This window comes from Leptodactylus fuscus, chromosome 2 (genome assembly GCF_031893055.1).
Source record: "Leptodactylus fuscus isolate aLepFus1 chromosome 2, aLepFus1.hap2, whole genome shotgun sequence".
Lineage (NCBI taxonomy): Eukaryota > Metazoa > Chordata > Amphibia > Anura > Leptodactylidae > Leptodactylus > Leptodactylus fuscus.
In genome coordinates, this window is record NC_134266.1 from 51,086,401 (window position 1) to 51,110,755 (window position 24,355).

At 42.8% G+C, this 24,355-nt stretch overlaps 1 protein-coding gene across 7 annotated transcripts in view; it reads left to right on the forward strand.

The window, feature by feature from the left end:
* MYO18A (myosin XVIIIA) overlaps nt 1-24,355 on the forward strand; it is a 243,618-nt gene that overhangs the window by 42,698 nt on the left and 176,565 nt on the right. The gene's annotated exons all lie outside the window — the stretch shown is intronic.

A 24,355-nucleotide genomic window follows, 5' to 3' on the forward strand; every position in this document is an offset into this window, starting at 1 on the left:
ACCTATATATCATAGCACTCAGCTTCTATCCCTCTGTTATATCCTATTCTGAAATAGGAAGTCCATATTTACTTATTTATGTATGTAGAATAATTCATCCGTGTTATGACTTTTGAGAAACCTACATGAGCGGAGACTTCTCTTCCCAGGAGGTTTTTCTGCTATGATGAGTGTTAATATTTTACAAGGCTTACTCATAGTAATCTCCATATACCTCCTCTAATAACGCATGCAGTAGCTAGCTTCTTTGCTTTCCTTCATGCAGACTATGACAGGGATACAATAAGGACGCTGCTTTATGCCTTCCCTATTAATGGATGTTAATGCACAGTGAAGTGAGTGCTTTTCTGAGTTAACTGAGCTGGAGTTGTTGTGGCCCCCCGTACATTATATAACCATTGCACTACAGTAAGCCCAGTAGGTATAGTGCCCCCTATATACTTCATAGACCATACTTGAAAACTTTTTTTAAAAAAATTTATGGTTAAAAATGCCTGTTGACGGTTTCCCTTCTTGAGGATCTGTCAGCAGGGACGGTTTCACAGTGTGGGTTTCTTACTTTAATCCATAAACAAGAGCTATTGCACTATTTGAATTCACGCATTGCACAATTCTATAGGTCAATGGACAAAAGATGCCCAAACATGAAGCTTTACTATAATTTGTACTACTACTGGAGAGACCTCTGATTTATTATCAGATGGATTTTTTGGATTCCAGTCTGGTTATTAATATTTCACTTAAAGCTACAGAGACATTCTTCAGTGGTGAGGTTACATAGACGAGGCAGCAGGGAAGGGCCGGCTTCCTGACCATTATAGTTTAATCCAGGACTTGAATTGGATCCACTTGAATGGATTCTCCTTGGCAGAGATCTTGCTTCCTCCTGTATGGGACTTGACTCCTGGGGAGTCCCTAGATATACTCTAGAGGAGGTGGTATACAGGAAAGGAAAGGAAAGGAAATGAGACTCTTCAAAGTACGTGATGCGCGGCCTCTTCCCTTTGCCGTAACCTGTTTTTGCATTCCCCGGCTGGGATGGCCGCTCTTCCTTTGCTGAAGTCTTCTTCCTGATGGATTGTGTCTGAGCTATGTGGGTGTTCACTGAACCTCAGACTTAAATGCTTATGTATTATTCTATTACCACTCTAATTGTGCTGTCACGTTGACAAGTTATGGCATAATATGTGATTAACCTCTTGGTAATCTCTTCACACACCCATAATTCAGAGCAATGGACTGGTCATGTCAGAGGATCATGTAGTATTCCAGCAGAACATTGGTTGGTTATAGGCATGGTGCCAAGAAGAGGAGGTTACCTGGTTGTGCCCCTGTGTTGACTAATTCAGACAGGAACATCTACGGTGTATGAAGTCGGTTCATGGTCCTTTAGGTTAGGGTGATATGTGTAACTAGAACATCTTAAAGGGGGAGCCCCAGGATGTTTTATAGATGATGTATTCCTGGGATAAGTTACCAACTGAAGATCAGCCAGGGTCCGACACCTGGCACTTCTGTAGATCAGTAGCAGCGCTGCTTCTTCTTCTTCACATGTTGTGCAACATCACATCCTTTATAAGTGCATGGCCTGAGCTGTGATGCCAAGCACAACCCCTATATAAGAGTATGGAGCTGTATATGGGAAGCAGTGAAGAAGCTGCAGCCAAGGGACCCCTCCCGATCTTTAGTTGAAGACCTAACCTCAGAATACTTAATTAAGTAGCCTAGAAAGCAAATTTGTAAAACCAATATACTCTTTGAGACCCTGAGTTATTAGAGGGGGCTTCAGGATCCACATTCCTTGGATAAAGTGGAAAGCAGTTACATAAAACGTCTCTCACTCTGGAGGACCCGACCTGTATTACATGGACAGTTCCTTTATTTTAATGGGTTCTGTGTAATGCTTAATTTTCCCCTTTGGTGCTGTAACGACATGTAACACTTGCTACCAGATTTCCCTACAATTTACAGTTTGCAGGCGGACATTTTTCAATAAACCTATTGTCAAGGTGCTTTTATAACCAGCCCAAATCCGACAAACCTTTTAATAAAACATACCACCAATACACTGTTATCAGTCACATGTCCATAATAACAACATATTAGGTATTCTTTTTATTGTGTATTTATATAGCACCATTAATTCCATGGTGCTGTACACTATTATATTAATTCCATGGTGCTGTACATTATTATATTAATTCCATAGTGCTGTACACTATTAATTCCATGGTGCTGTACATTATTACATCAATTCCATGGTGCTGTACATTTGAGGGTTTATATACAGTACACAAAATATACAAAACAAACACAATAGTAACAGTGACCGACCGGCATAGTGGGATAGAGGGCCCTGCCTGCTTACAGTCTATGAGAGTGAGGGATAGAGACAAAGGAGAGGGGGAGACTGTACAGATGGCAGTGCGGTTGCTAGTGTTATTGGAGGTTGTAGGCCTTCCTGAATAGGTGAGTCTTCAGGGCCTTCTTGAATCCTGTGATTGTGGGGGTCAGTCTTAGGGGGCATTCACACTACGGAACGCCAGTGTGTATCACAGCCGTACACGCCGGCGTTACAGCAGGGCTGCCGTACACTTCTCATTCATTTCTATGGGAGCCGGCATGCGAGCGCTCCCCATAGAAATGAATGGAAAAAAGCAGTCCATTGATTTCTATGGGGAGCGCTCGCATGCCGGCTCCCATAGAAATGAATTGGAAGTGTCCGGCAGCCCTGCTGTAACGCCGGCGTGTACGGCTGTGATACACGCTGGCGTTACGTAGTGTGAATGCACCCTTACGTGTCTTGGTAAGGAGTTCCAGAGTATGGGGGATGCACAGGAGAAATTTGTGGAGACGGTTGTGTGAGGAGCGGATGAGAGCAGAGCGGAGTAGGAGGTCATTGGAGGATCGGAGGTTACGTGTGGGCAGGTAGTGGGAGATTAGGTCGAAGATATATGGAGGGGACAGGTTGTGGGTGGCTTTCTATGTCAGCATTAGTAACTTGAATTCTATTCGCTGTGCAACGGGTAGCCAGTGAAAGGATTGGCAGAGGGGAGCAGTCGATGAAGAATGAAGGGGGAGAGGTGTATTAAACGAGCATCACAGTTTAACTTGAACTGGAGGGGGGACGAGAGTATTCGCTGGGAGTCCATGGAGAAGGGTGTTACAGTAATCTAAGCAGGAGATTGAGGGCATCTTTGTGGTTTCAGGGTTGAGGAAAGAGCAGATTCCATGGAGTTGAGTTGGAGGCGACAGGAGGTGTTTAGGATATGCATGTGCCATTTATTACACTAGTATAGATTCAGCTTTAATAAATGTGGTAGATCTATCTAAAGGTAAATTCACTTTAAAGGTAGACAAATTATTGCTAGATAGATTGTGATCTAGCAATGACAATGTTCATAGACCAAGCTTCTAGGTATCTCATGGGATTTGTCCAGCCCTCATTTAGGCTTGTGGCCAACAATGATATGTTATAACATGTTATTCCGCATGTCTATGAGGAATACTATCTTATAGGTCCAGTAGAGTAATGTGCACAAGTTGTGAGTGCGCTCAGGTACTATACACAACTGCACATTGCTGCTGAGACATATGGAGAATGTAGTGCGGCTGCATTCCATGACTGGATGGATATCTCTGAGGATAGTATATGAGGGTGTCGCACCAGCCAGCCGCTCATCTCATCTGGTCTGACCTGTGGCGATATGGAGGTATGCATGATTGCACATGTTTGCGGTCTCTTGGTGTGATGGCTTTCGGCCTCCATATGACTGGAATGTATTGTTTTGTAGAAGATGTTAGCTTTAAGATGAAAGATGGTGATCGTGAAATATGTACCGGCTACTGAATGACATCAGGTATCGACATCACTATCTTTGTTCACTAACCTGGCATAAGGGTAGAAAAATTGGCAGAGGGAAACTTGTGAAGAGAAGAATCTGGTGTGGCGATCAGCTCTCCAGCTAGCTCTGCTGGGTGGTCGTCTCTCTTCGAGAAGACCGTCCAAAATCGCATTAAAAAGTGATCTTCTAGAGCAGGGGTAGGGAACGTACGGCTCTCCAGCTGTTGCAAAACTACAACTCCCAGCATGCATACTAGCTCTGCTGTTCTTGGAACTCCAATGGAAGTGAATGAAGCATGATGGGAGATGTAGTTTCACAGCAGCTGGAGAGCCAAAGGTTCCCTAACCCTGTTCTAGAGAGATGGTCTTCTCAAAGAAGATGTTAATGTGAAAAAAAGATGATCTGTCACAGAAAATGTGGTCTTCTTAAGGAGGCGGTCTTTAGGAGTTTCACTGTATTTCCTTGGGCTTTCCATGTATTGTGTGGGTGCTCCAGGTCCACCAAAGTGGTCTCCTCTCTTGAGAGGTCTCTTCTTGGTATGAGACAATCCCCATGAAATGTCTTCTGATGGGGAGAATTCACAGTTAGCCATGTGGAAATTTTTTGTCCTGGAATCTGCGGGTATAAGGTTGATGTTTCTTTAGCCATACACATGGACCAATTGGGATAACCCATGTGCCATCAACCACCATTGTTTCGGTCCAGTCTTGATGTAGATTTCAAACCTACATATAAAAATCTTCAGCTGTATGAACTGTGTTACTGTATGTCTATAGATACGAGGTAGAACATGAGTATTTACAGCTCTGATTTAAGGCAAAGAATCTGCACCAAAATTGGCACTTAAAAAAAACAATTTGGTGCGAACATACGCTAAATGGAACTTGACTACTATAGCTTGTGAGCTGTATGAAGAAGCGCAGTCCCTTCGGGGAATCAAGGACTCTTATATGATCTCTTCTCATGCACTTCAGAAACCACGAAAGAGTTTATAAAATTCCACAGTGTTTGTCCACAAATGGCCGACTTGATTTATTTTGCGTGCCTATCTTCTGTACAAGGGTCACATATTTATTTCGCAGCCAGATGGATTCCTCAGCTGGTGCTCTGTAGGCTACAGGATGGTGTTTGTTTAATGGATGATTCTAGTAATTTATTCTAGAATTTTCTGGGGTGCTCCCTAGCACTTTGGTACTTGAATTTGGTAGTTTTCTAGGTACGGGACTGATTTAGACTAAGGCTTGCTTGGGCACAACTGGTAGGAAATTGAAATAAAACTCTCCCCTTCAAATGTTAGACCCGTGGAGAATTTTTAAATTTTTTTTAAGATTTAGAGTTTTGTTTTTTTTATTTTATTTTTGTATTCCATTGGAACAAACTAGAGGTCACAAAGTGAAATCAAGCTGCCGGCAGAAAACCTGAGGTCCTTGATCCCAGAGGGAGTTGCTTATTGCCAAAATATTCTCTGGGTAAAAGAAAAAAAAAAAGTTGCATTCCAGAGGTGTTTCACTGCTTAATCCATCGGCCATTGTTTTGTTAGAGGCTGAAATCTGAAAATCTACTTGTAATAAGTGTAAAGACAAAAGAATGTGCATTTACATATCAATTTGTTGGCTGCAGGAAGGAAGCCTTCCCCGCGGAGACTTGAGTTTATTTATAATATTGCTGCCTTATTCTGCTCTTGTTTTATACTGAGATGTGCTTGTAGTAAACGAGTTGGAATGGCACGCTTATTTGGGACATGAATGGAGGATTGTGCTATTTTTGCTTATGTAGATTTTTATTTTTCCTTGCATATTAAAGATAGCAGTCTAGTTGACGCCTATCGATGACTATAAAATGGATCACTGACCATAAGAACTTCTTTGAAGACACAAAAAGAAAACCCTATAATGGCCACCAGTAGGGCTGTGGGGTCAGTTTTGGGTGGAGTTGAAAATTAAAATGATTATTTAAAATTAAACTATACATCTAATTAATTATACAATATTGCTAATTGTATAATATGATCCCTATTTACTTACCTACCAATACAGTTAGTAGCTTTTTTTTGTGAATTAGAGGAGGTTTTACTGCTTCTGACTGACCATGGTTGTCCGCCATGAGTGAAAGAGATGGAGTAGAAGTTGTCAGTTGGGATGTGAAGAAATGGAGGAGTAGGAGTCAGTGGTTTGGTCTACCGATTCCACAGAATAAGGTTAGGACAAGGGAGAGCTTTATTTATTTTTCCAAAAACCCATCATAAGGCTGACGCCCCACGTTGTGGAAACGCAGCTTTTTTTGTTGCAGATTTTGCTGCGTTTTTTGAGCCAAAGCCAGAAGTGGATTGAGCAGACGGGAGAAATATAAGAGCTTCCTATATGGTTTTCACTCCATTTGCAGCCACTCCAGGCTTTGGCTCAAAAAATGAAGCAAAATCTACAACAACCAAAAAGCTGCATTTCCGCAGCGTGGAGCCTTAGGCTAAATTTCCATTCAGATGTGTCCAATTCCAGTTCTGGCGGCCAGTCATTGCTGGATGGAGGGTGCTGGTTGTTTTTTGGGCCGGTGACCGCTGACGCTAAACACTGGCCATACATGTCACATGTCAATTGTTGTTGTTACGTATGCACATGTTGCAGGTTGAAACCCTCAGCACAGATCTCTTTGCTCTGAAGGTTTTTCTTTTGTATTGTGTAAGAGTTGAAGAAATATACCATATATACTCGAGTACAAGACGACTTGTAAACACCTGCTCAAATGTTGCGAAAAAAAAAAATGCTAAAAATCAACATTGTGTGAAAGGAACCCTACAGGGGATATCTCGCTGCGTCTTAGCCTGGACTTCAGATGTACAATGGCAGTGAATTAGGTCAAATTTAACCAAATCTCATCCATGTGCTGTTAAAAAAACAAAAACAAAAAAAATCCCCAAAACAAACATAGACTGTGGTGAAGGTTTTCAAGCCCCAGCCTGTAGATGTATCCTGAGGGTCTTCATCTCTGCTTTCACTTTTTAATGCAGATAGCTATGTAATGACAGACCGCCTGTGTTTACTCTTGGAATTTAGCAAATTCCAATTTTGGTTTCCCACAATGGAAAATGAGTGATCAGGTCCTGTGCGGACCCAGACTGGTCATACACTTTACATGCACATACACTTTACATCACACCCCTTTCCTGCTCCTCCCTGACACCTCCCTCCAGACAGTGCAGTCTAAATAGCATATCTGACACCAAAACAGCACTTATTGCTCAGGATTGGTGGGGGCTAGAGGAAAAATTCCAACTGTGCTGCAATCTGTAGAGAGGAACCTGTTAAATGATGTAAAGAGCTGGAGAAAAGTTCTCTTTATAGGGCGTCTACGATCACTGCGTAACACAGCACATTCCAGTGACAGGCAACACACCTTTGTTATGTCACTTTTATGTATTTTAAGAGAAATATTATTAATCAAATTTTATGTTTTTACCTTCTTTATACTTCTATAGCAGTGGTTATCAACCTTTCTAATGCCGTGACCCCACAATACAGTTCCTCATGTTGACCCCAAACCAAAAAATTATTTTGATGTCTACTTCAAAACTGTAATTTTGCTACAGTTATGATTCGGAATGTAAATATCTGATATGCATTATGTATTCACATTGCTACAAATCGCTTCTTGCTATGCCCCCACCCCACTGTATTATATGCTCCTCAGTATCACCCCCCCCACTGTATTATATACTCCTCAGTTTCCCCCACTGTATTATATACTCCTCAGTACCCCCCCACTGTATTATATACTCCTCAGTACCCCCCCACTGTATTATATACTCCTCAGTACCCCCCCCACTGTATTATATACTCCTCAGTAACCCCCCCCCACTGTATTATATACTCCTCAGTAAACCCCCCCCACTGTATTATATACTCCTCAGTACCCCCCACTGTATTATATACTCCGCAGTACCCCCCCACTGTATTATATACTCCTCAGTACCCCCCCACTGTATTATATACTCCTCAGTACCCCCCCACTGTATTATATACTCCTCAGTAACCCCCACTGTATTATATACTCCTCAGTACCCCCCCACTGTATTATATACTCCTCAGTACCCCCCCACTGTATTATATACTCCTCAGTACCCCCCCACTGTATTATATACTCCTCAGTACCCCCCCACTGTATTAGATACTCCTCAGTACCCCCCCCACTGTATTAGATACTCCTCAGTACCCCCCCCCCACTGTATTAGATACTCCTCAGTACCCCCCACTGTATTAGATACTCCTCAGTACCCCCCACTGTATTATATACTCCTCAGTACCCCCCACTGTATTATATACTCCTCAATACCCCCCCACTGTATTATATACTCCTCAGTACCCCTCCCCCCACTGTATTATATACTCCTCAGTACCCCCCACTGTATTATATACTCCTCAGTACCCCCCACTGTATTATATACTCCTCAGTACCCCCTGAGCGATCCAGGCGATGGCACACAGGCCAGATAAATGCCCTCAGCGCGCCACATGTGGCCTCCAGCACTGCCAGATTTATGGTCATTTATATCCATTTACTAGTGTAAATGAACCCTGAACTATACCTCAGCTACCAACTGGCTTAGACTTCGATACTGGGGTACAGTCTGACCGAGGGTGCGTCTGATCTGAAGAGGCGTATGATCCTAATATATGAGGCCTGCCCTCCGCAGGTGCTGGCCACTCTCTATAAATCTGCCCTATGTATGGCCACTCCTGTTCTATCATTCTTTAGTCATATATATTTTATTATTGCCAGTTTTATGTTTGGCTTCATTTCCGTTTTTTACATCTCCTTCGTACAAACCTCTATGTGTGAACTTTCTGGGAATCCTTTCTATTTTGGTCACAGGATATGATGCGGAGAGTTTAGTACAGTGACTTATTGACGGATAGTGTTAAGATGTCAGCCCCGGCTCGTGCTTTGTATACTCTGGCCTGCATTATGGTATGTGCAAGGCAGAGGGGGGCATGGGAAGAAAATAACTTCAATGACTTGACGCAGCTGGAGGAAAGTACTTGTCAGTGGGAAAGATGGTGGCGGAGAAGGAAGTGGATGAAATAACTTCAGGGGTTTTCAGATTCCTCCATAGTAATCGCTATACGTATGACATTATAAAGTTGGTTGTGTTTAAAATTTCAATCTCTGTCTGGCTCACATTTCAGGGTTTCCACCTACTATTTGCAGAATACTTACATATTTTAGATGTTCTGGCGCAGCCAAGGATGTGACTGGATACAAGTATGATAACTGGGAGGCCTGTGTTAAAAGCCTCATGAAAAGCCATCTTGTGTCAACAAGGGGCAATTTTTAGCACACGCCAAATTTGCACCTCAAATTGCCCTCGAATGAGCACCTTTTTTAACATTCTTCTGATTATCAAGACAGCGGGTGAAAAAAGTTAGAGGGGCCTTCGACCCGGCTCTACAAGTAATACCTGAGGCATGTGCCTCTTAGGCTTGGTTCAAACAACAGAATTTACAGCTGATTTTGCTGTAGATTCTGAATCAAAATCTGCTCCATTGTCCGAATCTACAAATAATCAATCTGCTCACTCTCCCATCATATTCCGTGGCTGATTCCGCTATAGAATACATGGTACAAGTTTCAGGCTGTTTAGCTGTATTGTTTCTAAGGCTGAGGCCCCACGTTGCACAAACACAGCTTTTTTTTTTTTATTGTAGATTTAGATTTTTTTTTTTTTTTGAGCTACAAAAGGAATGGGAAATATATAGGAAGTTCTTATCCTTCTACCCTCTGCTCAATCCACTCCTGGCCTTTGCGCAAAAAACAGCAGCAAAATCTGCAACGCGCTGCAGAAAGCTAGATCTCTGCTTTGGTTTCCGTTGAGGAATGTGCAGGACTGGGATTTCCATTTTCAGTCACGTACCCTACGACTAGGTTCACCTGTAGACAACCACACGCATGTGCGGGTCTGTGAAAAATGGAATGGATGGACTTCCGTCTGTACGATTCATGGACCTATACACTGGAATGAATAAGGTTTTTTTTGGCTGGATTCATAGCCACCAAGTGGACCTGTGAAATTCACAGTTGTGGGCATGGGCCATAGAAGTGAGTGCACTTAATTTTTATTTATTTTTACATAAACGGCACACTAACATAATCTATGGTTGTGTGCATGGGGCCCTAATAATTGTGCAGCATCTGACCATGTTTTAGGAGTTTTTTTTTTTGTTTCCCATCAGCACTTAAAACGCTCTGAAATTGTGGCATCACTTTTTTCCCCCCCACATGTAAAATATTTTCTATTTAAATGAATAGGACACTGATAAGGGACATATTTTAAATTTAGTTTTTGCACCTAATACTACTGACTTCTGCACCATAATAAACATGCTGTAAAAAGCTGTGTGAACATAGCCTTAGACTTCCAGTTGCAATTGCACCGATTTATCGCTTCATGTGTATTTGCACCATTTGCATTTGTTCTATCAGATTTTATTTGCTTCTGGGTAGTACTCTACCTTATTTTTTTTCTATATAGCCTAGCCCAATTATCCACAAACTGGTCACCAAATGACACAACTTCGTGTGTATCAGACTTTCCTTGCTGCTTTCTAATGTGTTGTATTAGACATATGACCTGCCAGACTCTCACAGTCTGTTAGCTCCATGGATTACACCCTCCACCCAAGTTAGGTGGAATAAACTAGGTCATAGTGAGCACAGAACATACTGGCTGTCGCCTGTGTTAGGGCGAGGCACTTATCTATGTTAATGGTGGCATTAACCTCTGTACAGCTGCAGACTACTCACTTAATATGAAGAATATGTACAATGGAAAATAGAAATATGGCTTTAGGCACCTGCCAACTAAACTGAGACCTATTTTATGGATTGCTGATAAATATTATATATGTTAAGTTTTGACAATAGGACCCGCACAAATTGTGGTTCCCTGAGGTTTGGGCTGTTTAGCTCCTTTATATATGAGGATAATTTACAAGCATGCCCTCGGCTTGGCTATACGGATGGCAAGTAAAGTAGTCATAATTTAGGCCAAAAAGTATCATGCGAGTCCCAAATTTTTAAATAATAACCGTAGAGCGCCAAGTTTTTTTTTTTTTTTTTTTTAACTTCTAGTCTGGCGCCTGGCTAAGTCTCTGAAGTCTCAGTTTGGTATCTAGGACAGGAGAGCGGTTTGTGCCGCTCATGTGTTAGGATTGCCTAAACTACTGCTTGCCTAATGCCTTCCATTTTTGTGGTATTTCAATTGATTTTCCACATTGACTTCAATGGATAAAAGACCTTACAGTTAAAACCACAAGTGAAAGTTTGGTTTTTGTCATGCAGTACCGCAATGAGGTTCCAAAAAAGTGTTTTTCGTTTTTAGGATAGAGTGCTAACGTGTTTTTGGACGCTTTAGAAGAGCCTCTATACTATATAACATATGGTCCCCATGCCGGTTGACTGAACTGTATTTATTTTCCATTCTACATAAGTATTCTGTGTAAAGATTCTTCCAGTTGTCTTAAAGGGTACCTGAGTTTTAATGAAAAGTTGAAATGTGTGAAGGCTTTCTGTTCTATGATTGTATAAACCTTCAAACATGGTGTACTATCGGCTTTTCTGCTGCTAAGAATCACATTATGGCTGCAGCACATTTTTACATTTGTCTCTGAGGCAGGGGGTGTGTACAATAAGCAGCAGTCTACCCCTTCCGTTCTAACTAATTTGGCTTGTTGACATATAATTCTGCCAGGAGTAACTGTACAATAGCAAACAAATATCTGTGAAAAGCATATTTTCAGACATAACACAGGAAAAGGGCAATCTATGAGCACAGTAAGTAAAGTTGCTTGCGGTCTGTGAATAATATCGCTTAGGTAATAACACAATGACCCAGAAGTAGATACAGTTACATAGAAGACTTTTCATACATTGTAAGATGTGAGATTTGCAGAATATTCAGTCCTTTGCACACAGAGATCAGTTTGCAGATGTATATGCAGGCTGCGAGGAAAATGTCTATCTTTTGCATTCACTGTATGACGCGAGAAAAGAACCTCCCTCTCCACTCACTGTGAATCCGTCTTGCATCTATGGAGAAATGGCGCTAGTAACTGGGAGTGAGCAGCAAATTACCTAGTGGGAGGAACTTTAGAGAGGTTTTTCAGTCAAAAAGCTGCAAGCCCTTTAACTCTATTTCCTAGCAGGGTATATGACTTTAAGTCATTGCTGTGCATTTCCAAGGAACAAAAGCTATAAGAGGATCACAAGGCCTAGGCACAGGTTCTGAGCCCAGTAACTGCATGTATTTATCCAATGCCGCAGCCTTTAGTACTGCCGTGGAGGGTTTCTGATGTCCTAGGGGAGTGATACTGCTGTAAAGGAGCAGTTGTCAATTTTTTATTTTATTTTTTCAGACGAGTATTTTACAGATGCCTTGACTGTGTCTTAGTAGTGAAAGAGGAAATAGCTTGTTTGAGCTGGTGGAATGAGAGGAATTTTTGTATTATCATTTCTGCTGAATTTCACAATCTCTGTCTCGGCATAGTTGAGTGAGTCGGTGGCGTGTGTAGACTTAAATCATTTTGCATAATATCTGAAGGTGGATTGGATTCCTCAAGCGCTAACTACAGTGATCTCCTGGCACAGATTACAACTCTGCCTCTGTTCACAAACCTTTTTTTTTCCCTATTGTTGTAAATCTTGTCTAAAGCTGCCAACACTGATGGCAGAAGAAACCATAAAGAGCTTTGTTGTGGTGTTTAGCAAGTGCGGCCTCCATACTGGAAACCAATGAAATACAAATATAAAATGTAACCTGCTACTGAGAAGGGCAGGGGCGTTAGATGTGGCTGCCAGAGGATACGATTTGTTTATTCCACCTAATTTATGCTGCTACATTCTTGTATTTGTAGTCTTCGTCCTGGTTCACATCTGCGTTCGGGTTTCCGTTCAGGGAGTTTTCTTGGGGACGCCCGAACCCAAACCTAATCCACAAAAAAACCCCCCCAAAAAACCAAAAATGGTTATCTTAGGAAACCAGCGGACCCCATAGACTATAATGGGGTCCGTGTGGTTTCCGCATGAAAAACACAGAGAAAAAAGTGCTGCTTGCAGGACTTTTCTCTCTGTATTTTTCATGCAGAGAGGGGAACGGAAAGGCCCAAACGCAGATGTGAACCGAGCCTTATTTGTATTGATGACCTGATGATATGATGAGTCGGGGTGTGACACCCGGGTGCCGCATAGATCGTTTGTTCAAGCAGCTTGTGGATGTTGGAAGATGCTAGTAGATGGGCGATGGTGCAGCAAGTAATAGAAGCAGCAACAGCAGCTCCATCCACTGCATAGTAAACTGCAACGCTGCTTCTATTGCTCACTGCTCCTGTTACTACACACCCTGCCTATCTACTAGCAGCTTCTTCTAGAAGAGATGATCTATGCAGGTTCCAGGTATCGGACACCAATCCACAGGCTAGGTCATCAGTATGAAAATTCAATTTGTGACTGTAAACCCCTCTAAATGCGTCTTGTAAACAAAACTGCTGTAAAGCAGTCACCTAATTTATATTGCAGACAGGATTACAATAGAAGACACCTCTACAGGGAACATCACGAATCCATCATTGCATCCACTACCAACAATAGATGTCACGCTTATCTCCTCCTTCTCTTTGCATAGAGTATGTCTATGTCCAGGCACCATCTGCACAGTACGGTACACTGACTAGCGACGGCTAGTGATGAAAGTAACCAGTGGTCCACTGTATAAGTAATGCTACCTCCTATGCTGCCCTGCTACCTCTTGTGTCATCCCCGCTACCTCATAGATTGTAAGCTCTTGCGAGCAGGGCTTCCCATTGTGTGAAGTGACTATTTGTGATGTATCTTTTTGTCTGTCCTTGATCCCTACAAATTTTACAGTGCTGCAAAATATGTTGGCACTAAATCAATAAAATGAATAATAATAATAATAAAAAAATATATGTGTAGAAAATTCTCCCATAGACTTCAGTGAGTTGGTTCCACACCATTGCTACCTATGGCCATGACTATGCTGTAAAGCATTTCAGTATATGTTGTTAACAGTGCAGAGGAGAAGCTCAGGCAAGATGGCCGCCCCATTATCATTTACAGAATACTTATTAACAAAAATCTACAGTGAGACAATATAACCAATTCTAAAAATAAGTGATGGATTTCATCTGGTTTTAGTAAATGAAATAAATTAATATTAAATGACTACATTGGTGACCCTTTCCTTTCAGATTTACTCTTACCCATTCTTCAACATGATCTCCAATCCCCTACTTTTCCTTGCTGGACATCTGTCGTCTTTCCACCATACTGACTATGTAACTATATATATCAGGCCTATGTGTTGACTTTTTGACTGAGCACCACTTGAAATGTTGTTTTTCGCGGCGCCCAGCGGTTGGATATTGTTTGCTCATTCTTGTCATCAGGAAAGGTTTAGGCCTTGTAGTATTTTATCTCCGGGTAACATCAGCGAGAAGTCACTCGCAAACAAAATACTTCTGTAACTGGACGATAAAGATGGGAAGGGACAGAAAAACCGGTTTGGCTGACTTTTGTCAGCTGCTCGAGTTGTCATAGGGACAACTGGAAAAAAAAAAAGAAGACTTTTCATCGTCTTTTACCAGAATACCTGTATTTAGTTGTCAGACTGGCTAGCATTCAACAAGATGTTGTCCCCACCCATGTACAGCTGAATAGACCTGAGATAGTGACCCTGAGGCCTTCCGTATGAGCTCTGAGGATTCTCAGCAACTGTGAAGGAGAAATACAAAGTTAAGGGAGCGTTCACATCCTTGTCTGTTCTACTGCTGCGTTGTAGCGCCAGAAGAAAGAAAAAACGTCTGTCTAATGATGGACGGCAACAGATGCCAAGGGACCCCTTTGACTATAATGGGGTACATTACTTTTGTCCTGACCGACATGAAAAAGTTGGGTATGCAGGACTCTTATTTATTTCTGATGGACTAGGACAGCTGGCACAGATCAGAGCGTGGCCTAAGGCTGGGACTCCATGTGGCATAGACGCCACAGCCAAAAAAACCCCCCGAAACGCAGCTTTTTACAGTCGCTACTAAAAGCGAATCCCATCCACGCCTTGCAAAAATATACGCACTGCAGACACTGCAACTTTTCAAAACTGTCACAGTTTTGGAAATAGCCGCATGTCATTTATATTTACGGAAATGCCGGTGGTTTCCTCTTTAACACGGGGCAAGAGGGGGCGGATTTTGGCATGGAATCCTCCTCAAAATTCGCCCCCTCACAATAGAGGTCTATGTAGACCACTATCGGTTTGTTCCCGCTAGCAGAAAAAAGAAGCGAGATGCCCTTTCTTGAGGCGGATTCTGCCTCAGGAAATCAATACAAGTGAATGGGAGGCGAAAAACCGCGCCAAAAACACGTCACGGTTTTTTCAGGTCCATTCACTGTGCTGGAGGGAAAAGCCGCCTGGCGTTTTTTGAGGTGGTTTTTTACCAAAAACTGCTTCAAAAACCGCCTCAATGTCATAAACAGATTCCTAATTCCTGAAGCGTTTTTTTTGTCCGGACCAAATTCTGCCACACCCTATTGACGTGTGAACTAGCCCGAAATATAATTGAAACAGTCCACAGCGGGAACCTCTCCAGACTTTCTGTGGGAAAAACCGTGATGCGTTTCCGCCTTGGTTTCCTGCAGCTCTCTTTTTGTTGTAGCTCACTATGCGGGGCCTTAGACTGTGTCGTCTCTACAGCTGGGATGGTTCTGCTGCCATATAGCGCCTTGATTATGGAGGTATTCTCCTCCAGCAGAAATACTTCTATGGGAGAATGGCTGTGTAGTACGGCGCCCAGTGGTGCATGGCGAGACTTGTTTATCTGTCAGATTGACATGGAGGCTTCAGCCATAATACATTTGTGTACAGACAGGATAGAAGAGCGGCAGCATTTTATAAGAGTAGTAAGGCCCTGTTCACATCACGCCTGTGTAAGGCTTCCATATCTGTGGGAACTTTGTGTTAGTCCTAAAAATGAGGAGTGACATGTACATATAGAATATTTTGATGGGATACTTTTCATAGGAATTTTTTTTTTTTTATAAAATTTTTATATATTTTCATATTTTAATTTTCGATACAATAAAAACTAATGGTATGTTGGTATACCAGAGAGTGATGGGTGCCAATAGGATTGCTGGGTGATTGTATACCCTGCTCTTCCCAGTTTGTATGCTACATGTAGGGCGTAACATGGTGTGGACGGGTACATATCTGTGCCCATATTACAGATGAGCAACTGCAAGTCTGTTGGGCTAAACTATCGGCATCCATGAACCTGAACCCAGTGTTTTTATAATCCAGAGTACTTCTAATATAAACCATGTGAATGTAACTCTCCTCCTGTCGGGTCCACAGCTAATACTATACTCATTCTATAATAATATCTATAGAGGATGGCTATAGGACCAGACCTCAGAGAACATGTCCCAAATACAAACCATATATTGTTGGCTTACGTTATTGATATAGGCGCTCCATGTGTGCCCCTCAGTTCGTATGGAGTAGGGAAACAAGGTTTTGGATGAAAGACCACTTCAGTCTTAAGGTTGGGTGTGTCCCTTTAACTGCGGCAAAGTATACAACACCAATTAACATACACAGACACCACTGTTCTCCTGTACACTCCCTATACATGGTGGGGGAGGGAGACTGGAAGCAATGGCTGGTCTTAGATCTGGGTGTTACAGCTTGTGGCTATCCAGATGTTATGTCACAGGCTGGCTAAACTCTGGGTGTGTGAACATGCTGGGAGTTGTAGTTTCACCTTCTCCATAGGAGCCATAGGCGCCTGTGAGTGATCGTTCATAGTCTGTTCCTACAAGATGAGATAGCCATGTGCCAATGGAGCTGCGGCCAGTTTTTGGGCCAAAGGACTTGTCTGCCTGGCCTTACTCAATGGAAAAATGTGACGCACCCCCTGATAGTCGTCCTGGACGGACCTTGATTTTCTCTTGTGGATTTGTGGTAAAATATGCTGCCCCCCTCCCCCCATTTATTGGTGGCGCTCTGCTGTGTTTTGTACATGAAATCCACCTCAATAATTTAAATTGCCATTTATTAATATCAATTCCATATCTTTGTCAGTGGGGACACAGATTTCCCATTAAAATTAATGGGAGTGTCATGTGTACAGGCCCCTGCACAGGGTGCGCGCCTAGTCCAAACTCCGTCCACATTTGATCGCATGATCTGTATAATCGTGTGATCACTTGTAGTATGTATCCAACATGAAAAGGTACAGGAAAAGGGTGTGGGGCCTGCACTGGCACTGATCAAGTATTTGGCCAGTTTAAGGGGGGATCTGGTCATAGATACTTGTGAAATTAGTGAAGAGGATAAATGTAGGAAAAACCTGAGGTGAAACCCTTAACCATGGCCAAAACTATAAACCCAGCTAAGTGGATTTCTTCCTATCTGATCTTTGATAAGTGGAGCCAGGGATGCTTACTAGCCGCTTATCTCTGCTCCTTTGTGCCCATCTTAATGCTGGTATCAGGACTGGTATCTGTCTTTTGTCTGTCTCTGGTAGTTCAATAAACCCCAACTAAATAGCAAAAGGAAATAAAGTCCTTAAAGGTCTCTTATAATCCAAATGGTCATTTCTTGAGGGTCAAAACCATGAGGTTTTTGGAAGCGAGATTTTATTTTATTTTTTGCTATCATAAATTTGATCGTGACAAATGGAGGAATTTCATATTGTATATGCTAAAAAAAAATCCTCCATATCTCCAGAGTCCATGGAATTCTAAAATTCAGAAAATCCCCATAAAAGGATAAAAGTCCTTGGAAGGAGAAATTCTGTGGAGCGGCTGAAGTTCTAAATGTTGTGTGTTGTCGCCCTCTAGTGGCTGGATAGTATATGAATGATCAGATCTAATATAGGTCAGACAAGAGACATCACCTTACAGCGTACAGAGACTTATTAGACCAGGGGTGTCAAACTCCTTTTAATACACATAAGTAATAGTGTGTCTCCCCACTCTCAAACATAGGTAATAGTTTCCTATTTCTCCCCCAACATAGATACTTCTGACATTCAACAGTAATAGTTCTTCCCATTTCATCCAAAATTACATCACATACAGACCAAATCGCTCAACTGGTGAATTTTACACTTTCCTCTTTTTTTTCCTGCAAACTGCTGACTAAGCACCTCTCCTCCTCCCGGCCACCCTGTCACCTGCAGTATGGTATTGCAAATTATATCACAAAGTGTGAGACTGCATGGCCAGAGGGACTTTAAGAGGGGCACAGTGGGGCCCCACATCGGCACTTTGCAGGAAAAATAGGTAAGTATTCAATTCCCTACACCCAGAGACAGAAGTTTGGTCAGGGGGCTTATGAGACCCCCCTGGTTTAGGGGCTCAGTTAGAAGGGCGACTGCTTTGACCCCTATAGCTGTTTGTTCGGTCTTTGACTGGACGGTTATCAGCATTCCCCAGCTATATTGGGGACCTTCCAGCTAAAGACAGAACAAAGTGATGTCACCTGACATGGCTTACTAGCCCCCAACATATAATTTGACCCCCACACAGTATATGGCTCCCTTTTTTGCAACCTTTGTAAACAGGGGTGCCCTAAAATAATGTCCTAATAATTGAGGTAAAATGTTAAACTAATCATGATTTGTTTTAGCTCTTAATCACCCAGCCCTATATATATATATATATATATATATATATATATATATATGTATGTGTGTCACCAGGGTATGATATTAAACCAAACATACAGTTAGATAGGTCACACTTCTTTCCCCGTAAAAAAGTGTGCCTCTACTGCTGAGATATTAATTTATTTTACAATAGGCAAATGAGAAATGTGGAGCCCTGAGGGCGGCTCTGTTGCTCTAAACTACTATGCTTTACACATCTCTAAGGGAGCCATCACACGGAGTTACACTGTGCTCATTCTGATCGTATTACGCGCGTATCACATTGAAAGCAATAGGGAAAAAAGCCTCCCATTGCTTTCAATGTGGAGCGCACGTATGCCGACTCCCATTCAAGTCAATGGGAGCTGCTTTTTACGCGCACATTCTGAACGTGTTTTTATTTGTGTTATTTATACATTGATACTTAGTTGGTTCTTTGAGTGCAGCGTAACTCTGTGTGAAGGCTCCCTAATACTGAGAGGGCCAAAGAACTATGCTGAAATCTTCCCTGCCCCTGTATTCACACAAGCATATTAGAGCAGTGTAAGGTGATGCAGATGAGTTGAACACAATGGTGAAGCAGGAGCCTTGAGACCACTGCTTCACCATTCAGCCCCTGCCTCTTGCTCCCAGTGTCCTGTAAGCAGTAGACCCCATGTAGTGATGTCTCTTACATTGCAGCTTCTGCTCCCTGAAGGCTCCAGTATCAGAACTGAGAGAGAACAGCAGTGAACAGAGTGAGGGAGAGGTCTATATATACTGTGGGCACCAGGAGGGTTTACTATATATACTGTAGGCACCAGGAGGGACCACATATACTCTGGGGACACCAGGAGCGGCTCTATACTGTGAGGTTGGATGTTATAATGTCGTGACATACTTGTCAAGACCACTCTAATGGCATTATACTGTGTGGGAGCTGCAGGTGGGTCTTACTATGAGTAAATTCAGCTTGTCATGCATTATATCCCCCGAAAGTTGGGGGTTTGTGCAATATATATCAGTCTGATCAGCTCTGTCTACTCTTTAACCCCTTCCATACAGATTGTAGTGCATTATTCTTTCATTTAAGAATTGTGGTCTCTGCTTGTTTCTGAGGAGGCAGCAAATGCATAAAGTTTAGCAATTCCATTTGTATCATCTTGTAAGTGTCCACAAGGTGGCGCTATAAGCCCGTGCAGTACTAGGCTCCCTTTCAATGATCATGTTAACAAATCCTGCATACAGCGTAACTGAAAAATCCTCTTAAGCATTGCTAGGCACACACACACAACTATTAAAGACCCTAACAATAGGCCGTCTCCAAGGGCTTTTATCAGGATTGAGCTTTCAAGTGCCAGTGAGTGGAAAGTACTTGTGATTTTTTTCCTTTCCCTCCTCTATAAATCTGCTCCAGTAATGGTATCACTAAGGAATAGTGCACCCACACAAGGAACGGCTCGAGCAGGGCCGGCGTTAGGGAAGGGGGGCAAACTGGGCAATTGTGCAGGGCCCCGACAGCTTAAGGGGCCCCCTGGCTTCAGCCCTTCATCATTAGCTGAGCCAGGCATTGAACGATGGTCCGGACTGTCAGAGTGACAATGAGAACAGGCGGTGACAGAGCTAGGCCGGCAGCTATGGAGTATTGATAAACCTTTATTTACTTCCAGCTTGAAGTTTGCAGCGCAGCTATCGGGCAGATATTCGGGGGAGGGGCTTCCTGACTGTCTTATTGGTAGCTCCACCTCCAGCCCAGCAGGGGGCGCAGGAGCAGTCCTGACCTGCAGATTACCTACTTAGGCTGGGGCAGGAGACACTGGCTGTGTGCTCTCTTCTTGTGCAGTGTAACAAGTGAACAACATGAAATGGCAGCTATAAGGTGTACAGCGAGCGAATACAGGTCAGTCTGTTGCAGCCAGGTGTAGTCAGTAACAGATAAAGGGGTTTCCCCTTAAAGCAAGTTATCCCTTATACATAGAATAGGGGATAACTTGCAGGTCAGTGGGGATCACTGAATAGAGCAATGATTCTGGGCAGCACATGCAGCTTCATTCATTTCAGTGGGAGTGCCAGAGATAGCACTGTACTTCAGCTATCACCTGCACTCTCATTGAAATGAATGGAGCAGTGCACATACTGCCGACCATCACTCCATTCAGCATTCTCCTGATCAGTGGGGGTCAGATCCCCACTGACCTGCAAGTTATCCCCCTATTCTATGTATAGAAGATGACGAAAACCCCTTTAAAAAGGACCTTTCACCATCTACCGCACATGTGGTTTAATACACCGCTAGAAAGCAGACAGTACTGAATTCAGCGCACTATTGGCTTTCACGTTCTGTTCCCCCGGTGAAGAGCTATCAGTACCAGTACCGTAGCTCTTCACTGTCAAAAGGGCATTTCTGACAGTCAGTCAGGAACGCCCTTCGTAACAGCAGCATCTATAGCGTTGTACTGTCAGAGTGGTGAGGAAGACCTCACTTTCCTCACCGCTCAGCGTCATCGCTAGGAGGTAAGCACGCCTCCTCTCACAGTACAGCGCAATAGACACTACTGTGAGGAAGGGCGTTCCTGACTGACTGTCAGAAACCCCCTTCTGACAGTGAAGAGCTACGGTACCGACACTGATAGCTCTTTACCGGGGGCACAGAAAGGGAATTTGCGCACTGTCGACTTTCCAGCGGTGTATTACACTGCATGTGCCCCAGGTGGTGAAAGGTCCTCTTTAAATAATAATTGCAATATTGTGTCCCCTGCACTTAAAACATCTTAAAGGGTACTCTATACAAATAAACTGTCCAGCTCACCCACTTGTCATATTCATATGAACTCCTTATCCGAGATGCACGGACACCGATGGACTTAAATCGGTCAGAGAAACTTTATATATACGGCTAAATCCAGCACTCTCCAGACAAGGGATGAATAAAATCTTCAAACTTTATTTCTTCATTGTATAAAAGTTGTCTGGAGAGTGCTGGATTTATCCGTATATATCTTAAAGGGTACCTGAAGGTATAGGTTATCAGTGGGTGTCTGACATCGGGACCCCGCACCGATCGGCTGTTTGAGCTGCCTAAAGCTGGATATAAGGTATACATCTAGTAGTAACTAGGCTCCTAGTCAAGTGAATGGGAACAAAGCTGCAGTTCAAAGTAGCCATCAATACTGTGTATGGACCGGCAATCTGTACGTTACGACTCCGTACATTGTAATGATAGCACTGGAGAACTGCAGCTCCCGTTCACTTGAATGAGAGCTGAGCTGCCTCCAACCATATACCTCATATACACCTGAGTGGGATATTAGTGAGCATTATCTTCAGGTCCTGGAGAGCCACTTTACCATATTCCTAAGGTGCCACATTGTCTTGTTGCAGATTTTGCTGCATTTTTATGAGCCAAAGTCAGGAGTGGATTAAACAGAAGAGAAATGTCTAAGAACTTCCTTTTATATTTTCCATTCTTTTTCAAGCCACTCCTAAGTTTGGTTAAAAAAAACTCTCAGCGAAATCTGTAACAAAAAACCGCTGCATTTCTGTAACATTTGTTCATGAGACATAGTGAGCAACGGCAGATTTTGCCTAAAAAACAATTGGGAATTTTTGGCCAGCAATTGACCAATAATATCAGTACTTGGCATGATGAGTTGCTTTTGGCCGGTCATCAGCTGGTTTGCACAGACTCACCCTGACTCATTTATGAAAACGGTCATAAAGAAAAATGGTTTTAGTTGCACATAGCAACCAATTACAGCACAGCTTCCATTTTATAGTGCCTTTGAAAAAAGGAAGCTGTGCTGGGATTGGTTGCTGTGGGTAACTAAGACTATTTTTCCGTATGACAATGCGCTTTTATCATTATCAGACAGTTTAGTTGTAAAGGGTAACAAAACTTAAAGATGCCCGGTGTGCTCTGAGATGAGTCCTTTGATGGACACAATCTCCGCGTGCAGTGAAGCTCAGGCCCACATGTGCCCAAAGTGTAAGTGATGGAGGATGGACTGACCTTGGCTTTACTTCATAAAATGTGCAGGTTCCATAGTGCTTCAGTGGACTCATTTTAGCGTAGCCCGGGCATCTTCAACCTCTGATTCCTAAGGCCTGGTTCAGATCTGCGTTCGGTATTCTGTTCCCAGAGTCCACTGGGGAACCCCCCGAACGGAAACCTATACGCATTAAACAAAAAAGTGGTTACCTAAGGAAACCAGATGAGCCCCATAGACTATAAAGGGATCTGTGTGTGTCTCCGTGCGCACAAATCATGTGGAGAGAAAAGTACTGTATAGTATGCCACTCCTTGGAATTTAGGGCCCCACTTATAAACTTGCCCAGGGCCCCACTTTGTCTAAATCTGGCCCTGGGCTCGAGCTCTGTATGTGTATGTCAGTGATGTATGGTGGATGTTAGAGATGGCAATTGCTAATGTAATGACCAAGGTCAGTTTTAGCCTCCCTAGATGCGTCCAGTATCAGATTTGTGGACCGGAGGATGCAATGATGTCCCATGTTCTGTTATGGTTAAGACTATGTTCACATGTGATCTTCAGTATGTTCACCTGTTACCGTCAGATGGGATGTTACGGTTAGGGCTACATGCACACAACATGGACAAAAATATAAGCTTTCTATAGAGCTTGAGGACTGTTTTTTCCCCCCACTTGGAATTCAGTCTGGCTGAATATAGGGGATCTGCAGTGCTCCTATTAACCCCTTCCCAACGGAATAGGAGCACTGCAGATCCCCTATATTCAGTAGACCAGGCACTGTCAGACACAGGGATACCTAATGTGTATGTGTGTCACAGTCATTTTCTACTTTTATATGTATTCTAGGGAAAGGAGGGATTTAGAACTTTTATTTACTTTATTTTTTTATTTTCTTAAAGCTTTTTTTCCCCCCACTATTTTATGGGAGACTCTATACATTATTATTGCGGCTGGTCATAGGACCCCCCCCCCCCCCCTAAAAAAAAAAAAAAAATTAAAATAATTTTTTTTTTTTGCTTTTTTTTTTTGCTTGACTCGAATATAAGCCTAGGTGGGCTTTTTCAGCACAAAAACTGTGCTGAAATATTTGGCTTATACTCGAGTATATATGGTATATTTAAAAAAACAAACAAACAAACAAACAAAAACCAAAAACATTTCACCTTCCCTGACCTCATATTAAAAAAAGTGGTTATCCCGGACAACCCCTTTAAGGGCTTCACACGTCTGCATTTCACATACATATGTCTTTTTTTTTCTTTCTCGGACTTCATATGAATCTATTCATTCCTTTTTCTTTTCTTTTTGCCATGGACCATGAGTCTTTTTTCCTTCTCCCCTCCCCCACCTCCCTACACTTCCCCACATGCAGATAGATGATGGATGCATCACACCAATGCAAGACTATGGGTCCATTTTTCACAGACCCCAAAACCCTGACAGGTATTGAAAAAACAGTGGTCCCATTGGCCATGAACATCACGCATTTGCAAAATGACTAAGCACTAAGAGTAGACTGATGCTGGCGAATGCAGTCTGGCAGGCGAGGGGTTAATAATGTGAGCTACCACAATACTCTGTGCACTGCTATGAACTCTGGTGTCTACTCATCTGTTTCCTTCCTGCGTGAAAAGTTTCATTTTTACATCTCCTCTCTAGCAGACCTCCCCCTTTATAGTGCCCGCTGGTAGACCAAGGTGGGTAAGCTGAGGGGACCCAGCAACTGTAGGACACGGTGTGGCTGCCCACCCCCCTTAACATTCCTAAACTATATTTAGGAAGCCCGTATCAGTGCAGCTGTCCCCTGACTTGGAGCTGCAGCGTTA